Here is a 10,562-nt window from a genome sequence, read left to right on the forward strand (position 1 = left end):
CCAGGCTCGGTGCTGCACATGTCCACAGTGCTGAGGCCTGACACAAACCCAGACCTTTCCCTGGGAGAGCATTCTGCTTGTGCAAAGGACCTTTAAATGTGACCCCAGCAGGGTACCATCATGTACTAGTTATGCCAAGCACATCAATGTGCACAGGGTCAGCTTCTCACCTTCTTACCCACACTAATTTCCTTCCATTCTGACCTCATCCATGTTATGTTACGTGCGTATAGCCCAGAACAGCACTACGCTTCACTATTGCTACACACGCCATTCACCCATGGCAGCTCTACAGTACACTGCTGTTACACACGCCATTCTTACAGTGCAGTTCAATATTACACTACTATTACACATGCCATTCATCCGCTGCAGCTCCACGCTGAGAGCTCAACTTCTTAAAGCATTCTGTGCATTCCCAAATGTTTGTTTGATTGCACAGAAATGTGTTGATTGTTTTCCTTGTTTCATACTGTGAAAATTATTAAATGCTTATAATGAAATGTAAATAGACTTAAAGTAAAGTTTATATGCTAATGGTTTCATTTTCTGTGCCATCATTTGCGGCAACGTCATGTTACGTCAGACTCCGCCCATTACACCAAGTAGTGCCGCTAAGGCTTTCTTTGATGGGCGTGCCCTGTATTACATGCTGTGTATGTTTTGTGCAGATAACTCCATCGAAGAGAGCGCTGGGTATTGCCCGGATGTCATTACTCATCATTGTGTGAATGGAACCAATGGAACAGCAGTGAACTGCACCGCCCCGGGGGCCCTGCCCACCTCAGCCCCAGACTGCACCAATGTCACAGCCAAGACCTGCAGCGTCCACTCAGAATGTCCGGCTCCTCAGAAGTGCTGCCAGACCAGCTGCGGCACGCGGTGCCTGGAACTCATCCCCTGTGAGTAATGTTCTACCCATCCATGTGAGAGTGTTCTGCTGAACGCCAGGGAAGGCTAGTCTTGATTCCGCCTTAAACCTCTTTATTCCACCTGCAGACACTACCTGGCTCTTTACTTCATGAGTACCAGAGAAGCCTAGTCTTGATCTCACCTCATGCCTCTTTCTTCCACCACCCTACACTTCCTGTCTCTGTATCTCATGAATACCAGGGAAGGCTAGTCTTGATTCCACCTCATGCCTCTTTCATCCACCATCCTACACTCCCTGTTTCCACATCTCTTGAATACAGATGCTGCCTAGTCTTGATTCCACCTCATGCCTCTTTCTTCCACCACCTTCCACTTCCTGTCTCTGTATCTCATGAATACCAGGGACTCCTAGCCTTGAGCTCACTTCTTGCTTCTTTCTTCCCCTTCCATTCTTGCCTCTTTATCTCATGAGTGCCCGTATAGATTCCGGCTCCATCTTTGTTCTTCAACCACATTACAAGTCCTCTATATTCCATGGCTACAGAGGCTCCCCAGTGTCGATTCAACTTCATGCCTCTTTCTTTAGCCACTCTACACTTCCTGCCTCTTTATCTCATGAATACCAAAGGTGCCAATATAATATTGTTTTTTGATGCTCCGGTGGCGCTGTGTGTTGGCCCATATTTACAAGGACACCAAAAGGCACTTTGTGTGGATTTATTTATTTATTTATAAGGCGCGACATTCATCCCATGGGGATATCACGGCGCTAGGAGTGGCAGAGAAGCGGTGGAGCATGTTGTGGTTAATGGGGCAGCGGCCGACGGTGGGAATAGGGAAATAGATATGTTTTGAGTTTCTTCCTGAACGTTGCACATTCGTTGGTTAGTCGTAACTCCAGTGGAAGCTCGATCTGGAGTAACGCTGCAAGGTGCGAAAAAGAACGTCCACCTGTCCTGCTCCTACTGATTCTTTTAGTCTCCGCTAGTGCTAAGGAGCGTGACCGTAGGCATCTAGGTGGGGTTTAGAATTTATTTAGATTCTGGAGAATCTTGGGGCCTGTGTGGTGGAGTGCCCGACGGGCGTGTCCTAGGAGTTTAAAACGCGCTCTTTGGCGCATAGGTAGCCAGTGGAGCTGTTTTAGACATTTTTTACAAAGCTTGTAAATATGCCCCTCTTTCACGCAGGACTCTGTGTCAACGGGGAGCGTCATGGGTGGTGCTGTGGGTATTCCCATGCAACACCCACGGCTTTTCGACACTGCCCCAGATTTACAAGAATTAGTCAAAAAAACGAACGCCTTTCAGGAGCGGCGTTAAAGTGGGGCAACGAGAGGAAATACTTTTATTTCTGCTCACTTTTTTGCTCTTTCTATGTGTGCTGCATTCTGCATCACATATAGAAGGAGCAAAACGTTATTAATTATTGTTTTTGTGCAGGAAGGGGTCCCTTCCAGCAGAAACATAATCATCCCGGCAACGCAGGCCCCTTGCACCGTGGCGCAAGGGGTCCTGCGTTGGAGCACAGCTGTTGTTTTTGCGCCGGCGCAAGGGAAAGCACTGGGATGCACCGTATTCTTGTAAATAAGGCTTATGCCTGCATTGTTTAAATGATGCAGCTTGGTGCAGCAAAATTGCTTGTGGTGCCGCGCTGCACCATTACATCGTAAAAATGTCCCCCTGGTGTCATTCGCTTATCATGGGTTTGAATCTCTGCATGACCACGTCAGCCTTGAATCCTCTGAGGTTGGAAACTATGGGGCAGATTTACAAGCCCCTTTCGCCACTTTGGCATCACTTTTAATATTGGAAAAGTGACGCAAAAGTGGCGCAAGGGACTTGTAAATCTGCCTCTAAGTATCATTGATCTGTCTAACCGCACACATAAACTCGCCAATGAACAAAGAAGCACTTTCAGAGATGCAAAAACAGACCTATTGGTATTGCGCCAATGCTTGTCTTCTTTGTATACAGAGTAACTTTTATAATACTTTGTCCTGCAGATTTTATTCAAACTTCTCAAATAATATAAGAAGTGGCATTTATTTGGTTATCGAAAAGTTTTCAGTTTGACTCGTCTATTTGACAAGTCGTGCTAGTTTTATGTAATAATCTGTATTTCACTTTGGCTGTATCGCACGTTGGGGCTTATTTACAAGGGCCTGCACTGCCGGAGCGTCACTTTTTTTGACACTCCAGTGGCGGAAGCCTCTCAATCTGAATTATTAGGCAACACAAAGCGACCCTGCATGGCCTCATAGAGATGGATGAAGGCAAGCTAGTGCAACGTGCAGCGTTGCATCACTCTGGGTCACGGGGCATTCCGTGGGCGTTGCAGTGGGTGTTCCCACGCAACACCCATGGATTTTGACGCTTCCCCAGATTTACAAAATCACGTATCCCTGGGGCAGTGCCTCCCAGAGCAGGCATAACGAGGAGAAATTATTTATTTCTCCTCGTTTTTCCTGTTTCCATCTTTACAGCATTCTGCAGCACACATAGAACGAGGAAAACGCCTCTCTGGATTGTTTTTGTGCAGGAAGGTGTTCCTGCGCTCTCACATTGGCTCAGGGCAGCGCAGCAAGAACACGTTTTGGCGCTGCCGTAATGAAGCCCTCTGTATTTACTTCACAACTTGTACAGGAATGTGGACAAACTTTAGATCATGAATACTATAAGGATATCCACCAGGAAAAATTAACAGTGCTAAACACAACAATCCACAGGGCTCATTTATGGGATTTTTGGCGTAGGACAATGGAGCAAGGCAACGTGATGCGCCTCCCTACGCCAAAGTGAGAGGGCAGGAATGCACCGTATCAAAGCAATACGGAGCATTCCTGCCCTTCCTCCCTGCTCTAGCGCCGTTTCGGCAGCCTAGCGCCAACGGAGGCAACCTTGCACCATGCTGCAATTGTGCCTCTGTTGCATGCAGGATTGTGTTTGTGCAGGAAGGGACACCTTCCTGCACAAAAACAAACCTAAGCGGTGTTTTCCCTTTTCCATGCGTTTTGCAGAACTCAGCACACACATGGAAAGAGGAAACAGCGAGGAGAAATAAACATATTTCTCCTCATTACGCCTCACCTCAGGAAGAGTACAGATTTGGCGCGTCCTCAGGTTTCCACCACTTTGTAAATCTGGGGCAGTGTCAAATTCCATGGGTGTTGTGTGGGAAAACCCACCACAACGCCCTTGGAACGCCGCCCGGGCACGAGTAAGGAGCTGCGTGATTTGCGCCGCACGACACCTTACTCATGAATTGTGAGGCCACTCAAAGCTACGCAACGTGGCTTTGCGTGACTTCATAAAGCTAAATGAGATCTCTGCGTCACACATGTACAATTTACGTGGTGCAAAAGTGACGCAGGGCTCTCATTAATAAACCCCTAAGTTCGTCTTACCTCAGCTGTGTAACGAGTGCCGCGGGCACTGCAAAGAAGCGAACCCAGTGGTGGACCCAGAAGACAAAAGGCCAAACAGTCACCAGCCTTAACTTTGCCCCTTTAGTATTGGTAGCTTTAGTGTGGACCCAAGGACAGGGGTAGACATCTTTCTTTCAACGGGGCCTCTGTAGCAACCTCACTGCGCATGTCTGTGCTCAGCGAGGAGTGATCCTTCTGGGAGTAAGTCAGAGGACTTGACACCACCTTTGTGTTTCTTCCACAGACAAAGCCTGCACGAGCGACGCTGACTGTGCAGGAGAGACCAAGAAATTCTGCAAGGAGAGGACTTGTAGCTCAGACAGCAGTGAAAAGGGGTATCCGGACAAGAAGAAGGTAAGCAGAGAGGAGGCAGGTACGTCTCCATTGACGTAATGTCAGTGCTATGGTGTCAGACTCACGCAGCCCTGCCACGTTTTCCTGGCCCATGCGTGATGTGCTTCCTGTAGAGATGAATGCTGGAAATTCAGTGATGTCACTTCCTGTAGACATGAGAGGTGGAAAAGGGAGTGATGTGCTTCCTGTAGAGATGGGTGGTGGAAAATGCAGTGATGTCACTTCCTGTAGAAATGAGTGGTGGACAATGCAGTGATGTGCTTCCTGTAGAGCTGGAAGGTGGAAAATGCAGTGATGTCACTTTATGGAAACATGGGGGGTGGAAAATGCAGTGATATGCTTCCTGTAGAGATCGATGGTGGCAAATGCAGTGATGTCACTTCCTGTAGACATGAGTGGTGGAATCTCCAGTGAAGTGCTTCCTATAATGATGGGAGGTAGAAAATGCAGTGATGTCACTTTATGTAGACATGGGGAGTGGAAACTCCAGTGATGTGGTTCCTTTAGAGATGGGAGGTGGAAAATGCAGTGATGTCACTTCCTGTAGCAATGAATGCTGGGGAAAGGGATTGAGTTGCGTGGCTTTATCATTTAGAGATGGTTTTGGTGGGAAACTACGAACGCCTCTTCCTGTTAATAATGAGCTTGGGAGATGCAGTGATGTCACTTCCTGCACAGCAGAATGGTCTGTGGTATGGTATGTGGTTTGGTGTGTGATGTAGGAGTCGCCTTTGAATAGAATGTAGGATGATATGTGGTATGGCCTGGTGTGATATGATAAAGTTGAAATTGGTGTGGTATATATAGAATAATAAGCACTACCCTGTTACGTATGGATTATGTTATGGTATGTAAAGGGCGGGGCTCATTTGTTCTAGACCTGTTCTAAAAACACTCCCCGAATGCTCTTTTTCACAGAATTAAAGTGTAAAGTGGAGAAAAGTAGTTATTGAACAGTTAATTAGCCAACAACTCTTATTGATACATAATAACCCACGGACAACTACTTAAGGTTAGTTAGTTTATTACAAAGCCAAAAATACCTGGACATAGAGACACCTCAACACAAGGGTATAGAAATACAAAGGGATTAGCATGAAGCCAAATCTACGCATCCAATTTAGACGGTGCAGCATGAACAAGACTAATAATTCAAGAAGTAGATACAGAAAATCAGGAAGCATGAGTCCAAGTTTCCCTGCATCGAGGGTTGGTGAGTGAAAAGCATTGAATCTATCCCTACTCTAATGCTAAGAAGACATCTCTACACAAGCATTTCCAATTGGAAGGTGTCAGTGCGTGGAGTCTACCTAAGAAGTCTCTCCACCATCAATGGCAAAGCAAAGAGCTCGTTCTGGGGTGTTTTCTCTCTGAAGGCAAGAGAGAAGTGGGGCTCTTTCCCACAGTTCCAACAAACAATTATCCACAGGTAGTGTTTCCATCATGCATCTCGCATCATGCATCTCGCATCATGCCAGCCACTTGGGGCACAGTCCTGAATGTACTTTACAAGATGTCGACCGTGTACCTTTCTCACAACAATTTGTCCTTGGTTCCCAATCCTTCTCCTGTGTGAATCACAACGTCCTTCCTTTATCGACCTAATAAACACGATTATAACTACTTCCCTCCTTGAATATCTAGTAAAACAGAGACATTATTCTACCTAAAAGAGCGCTTCTTCATCTGCAATACAAAAAACATGAGAAAGAACAGATTCCACAGCACCCACTAAATTCAAACTTTTAATTTTAAAGCAAGAGTTTTCAAGGACATTCAGGCCAACAAGTTTCAGCTAACATAAGAAAGCACCATGTAAGCTTTATGAATTCACATAAACATTAATACAATTTCAACTAAAACATTTACCTACGCCGAAATGTCATAACTAATAAACACATTTAGTACATGAATAATTGTCAGTTTCACAACATGTCAACGTTTTCTGCTAGTTATATTCATTTCCTAAGTTAATTCTCCACATCACTTGTCAGCGGCCTAAAATACATCACGTCTTCATGTTAATACATTTCACAATTCTAACACTTCATGTTACTAGAGTTTCAAGATTATATGTGGGTGTGCTCTACACATGATCACGATGTTCCCCACAATGCAACTGAGGTTTCCACTCATCGGTGTGATATATGATACGGTATGTCTTACTCCTGCGGTGTGTCCGGGAGAGATTGCAGGTCGAGTCATAAAGACAGTGGAGGACCACACGAGTGGACAACTGTGCGATGGGGAAGGAGGGAGATTGTAACTTCCGGTGCCGCCATCTCATGCAATGCTTGTATCTTTGTTTTCTGTTTGTCCAGGAAAAGGAGGGACATCACTAAAACCACGCGCTATGAGAGACCCTGGAAGGCAAAGCAAGAGCTGATAACACCATCACCACCGGAAGAAAACAAACAAACTTTGGGCCTGATTAGATCTTCGTGGACGGGTTACTCCGTCACAAGGGTGATGGATCTCCCGTCGGTCAAAAAATAAATCCCATAGGATAAAATGTGATTTATATTTCAGTGGATGGGATATCTGGCCCCAAAGAGGGTCTATGGTTCACCATGTGACGCAGAGCACCAAGGCTGAGCGACGTGATCCCAAGTCACCCCTACATATGAGACGGAAGCTGTGGGCCGACAACATCCACCCTCTGGTGTGCACGGAGCACGACATCCGTGAGTTCTGAAGCAGGGGCCCAGCAACACTCAAGTAACAGCACTGCCTGATGTGTCTAAGAATGTATGGAATCGTACTAGTCACTCTTGCTAAAAATAAACAAATAAATGCAGAATTTCAGCAGTGTCACTTTATGGTGCGGGGCTTGTGTTCTTTGAATCAGTGTCTTCAGATCTGGTATTTCCATCTCCCTCCGCCCCTCTTTATTGCACCCATGTTTGTACTGGGACAGAAAATAGACACCAAAATAGAAACACCCCCATTATTCGATTAGGAAGCTTAAAATGTGCCCCATGTTTGCAAATTGGACAGAGTAAGTGTTTTGCAACGTTTAAAAGACTGCATGGATTTTCTGTAGGCAAAGTTTTGCATTAATATCAGGAAAAATCAACAGTAAAAACGAGTCCAGCAGAACATAAAACAGGCCGACAAACTGTCAAACAAGCATTGGCAAAGCATAGGTCTCGCCTATGAGAGAAGCATTGGCTTTTGCCAATGCCTTTTAGCCATGTTTTAGAGCAGTGTGTCTAAACATTAGTAAAAAAAACACAATAAAACGTATTTTAAATAAGCTGCTATGATGTGGGAAGGTGAAAAAAGCGGGTATAATTTTTTTTTCGTTGTAACTATTAGCCATGCTGGTCTACAATATGGCTGAAAAGACTTTGGCAAAACTAAAAGCCCTCACAAAGGCAGGACCTATTGGCTTTTTCAGTGCTTGTTTTAAGTTGGAAAATCATTATGGGTACCCCTCCTCTGTCGAATAAAATAAAATATATATTTTGTATTGTCCTGGCCACTTGATAGATTAGTTAAGGACCTCCACTATTTGTTCAACACCCTAATAAAATGAGGCGAGCTTTCCATTGTAGCCAAATAAATAACACGAGTGTTCTGAAATTAATCTCATTGCCTAACGAAATATTTAAATGATTCAAAACTCAATATGTTGTTCCTCTAACATCAAATGCTTTTGGTTGACACAATCATTCGAAGGTACAATTTAGACCTCTGGAATATATCAATGGCCTTGAAGGGGTTTAAAATTAAACCATTTTCCTAGGACCCTTTCACCACCCCCATCACACCCCCTGCCCCTCACAACAAAGTGAAGCAGACACTGTAAAAATGGTACATTTTGAGAGACATTAAAATCGAAGCGTTAAAGAAAACTATGCAGAGAGGCAAACGCGCCTGTCGTGGACAACACAGATCCTGAGAAACTGGGACTTTATTCTCCCTCTATAAATACAATTGATTCAAGTTGAGCCTCTATGTGTGAGGCTTTCAGTTATAGCAGCACCACAGCTAGCAGGCACTTCTTGGCACAGTCACAGTGGGCTGTGACGTTTGTGTTCAACAGCCGCTAAAGAGGCCGTCCTTGTCCCCACTGGGGCCCAGACTTATCATTATTTGACGCATCGCAATGAAGCAAGGAAAGCCACTGATCTGTATTGCATCGAATGGAGAGGGCAGGAACGCGCTATTTATTCGCCAACATATAGCGTATTCCTGCTCTCTCCCTGTGCTGGCGCACTAGTGGTTGCCAAGCGCCAATGCAGGCACCGTTGCGCCATGTTGCAAGGGTGCCCGCGTTGTAGGCCGGATTGTTTTCATGCAGAAAGGGCCATCTTCCAGCACAGAAGCAATCCTCTGAGGCTTTTTCCTCCTGCTAAGTGTGCTGCAGGACAGAGAAAGAGGAAACCATGAAGAGAAATAAAGATATTCCTCCTCATTGCGCCTCTTTCGGGAAGGTGTAGCATTTTGACGCAGTCCCACGTTTACTTGTCTTGGTAAATCTAGGAATGTTCCAAAATCCATGGGTGCATGCACGGGAGCTCCCCCCCTCCACTAATGGAACATCCCTGGGGCGGAGTAACACAGAGCTGGCACTGCCTTGCATTACTACAGATTTACCAAGCACCGCAGGACACGAAGGGGGCCTTGTGTTGCTTAGTAAATCTGACTTAAGGATTGCGTTACCCTTGCGACACCATGCGTGACACCAGAGCAAATCTGAGTTTGCGGGCCAGATGGCTACGGCAGCCCAGCGGCTCGATAAATGTGAGTTTCGCAACAGCGATGTGAAATAGAGGGAACGCCTCTTTAACTCACGATAACGTGGTGGCCAATTTAGAATACACTGGTTAATGTGCTTCAAAACCTTTTGCCGTGTATTGTGATTTTGCATATCTACATTCCGCTGTAAAGGATCTTTGCTATTCCAAGACCGCTCTTGCCTGGTAAATGCTGGGTTGTTCTCCTATGTCGGTGCTATGTTTTATGTTTAATTCAGGACAGTTCCACCTGCTTATCATTTCAGTGCTCAGTTAGTGTCGCATGGTTCACAACGTGCTTCGAGTGTGAGGGAAAACACTGTAGGAACTGCTGAGCGCAGTTGCTAGTTAAAGGGTGTACCTTGGTGTTTTCAGTAGGGTTCGGTGGGGTGTGTAAGAGGCAAGACTAAACAAGAAACGGGGACAAGAGGCTGGAGAGAAGAAACAGACATGAGAGCCGGTGGAGGGAAATAAAACAGGCATGGGTGTGGGTCAGGGGATGAAACAGGGTTGGGTGAGGGTGGTGAAGTAACGGTGGGGGAAGTGGGTTGTGAGGGAAAAGAAGCAACATTGACAGGGAGATGGGAGACAGCCTGAAAATACAATCACTCATACGGAGCGCTTGAGCAGAAAGAAAAAAATAGCACCAAAAAGGGAGCAGTGGGAGGACACAAGTAATTGGTCCAAGCTCCAGGGAAGGAACAAGCTCAAGAAACAACATGACACCCACATGCCCAGACAAATCAAAAAGTAGCAAATGAGAGCCCCGCTGATGAAGAACTATGGGCGTGCCGTAGCCCACTATACTGTAAACAACATGTCTTGAAGAGACATCTCAGGCGCTGTATGTGCGAGAACTAAAATTCAGTCACACGCTGACCTGTCAGACCAGCCCTTTGGACACTGCCAGATTGCCCTATAGGCCAGTTCAACCCTGGTGGCTCTGTGTCCTCTTTGCATCACATCTGATTGGCCACAGAATGCCTCTCCCAGAAACAAGCATGCCCCCTACGGCTCTCATTACGAGTGGCTGCCGTTATGTGTAATAATTATCATACACAATATGAACCAACGCCGGTCTGTATAGAATTTAATGTGTGCAAAAATGATGACATTTTATAACTTTTGACCCTAAAATGGAGCCTAGGATGCAGGTTTGATGCTCACTG

The 10,562-nt window shown here is 45.7% G+C and overlaps 1 long non-coding RNA gene across 1 annotated transcript; it reads left to right on the forward strand.

The window, feature by feature from the left end:
• The first annotated feature begins 671 nt into the window (after positions 1-671).
• Positions 672-7,465, forward strand: LOC144767876 (uncharacterized). Its single transcript, XR_013598370.1, has 3 exons — positions 672-902; positions 4,542-4,651; positions 6,973-7,465. It is a non-coding gene; the product is annotated as an uncharacterized LOC144767876 (long non-coding RNA).
• The last annotated feature ends 3,097 nt before the right edge of the window (positions 7,466-10,562 follow it).

This window comes from Lissotriton helveticus, chromosome 7, assembly GCF_964261635.1.
Source record: "Lissotriton helveticus chromosome 7, aLisHel1.1, whole genome shotgun sequence".
In the NCBI taxonomy this organism is placed as follows: Eukaryota; Metazoa; Chordata; class Amphibia; order Caudata; family Salamandridae; genus Lissotriton; species Lissotriton helveticus.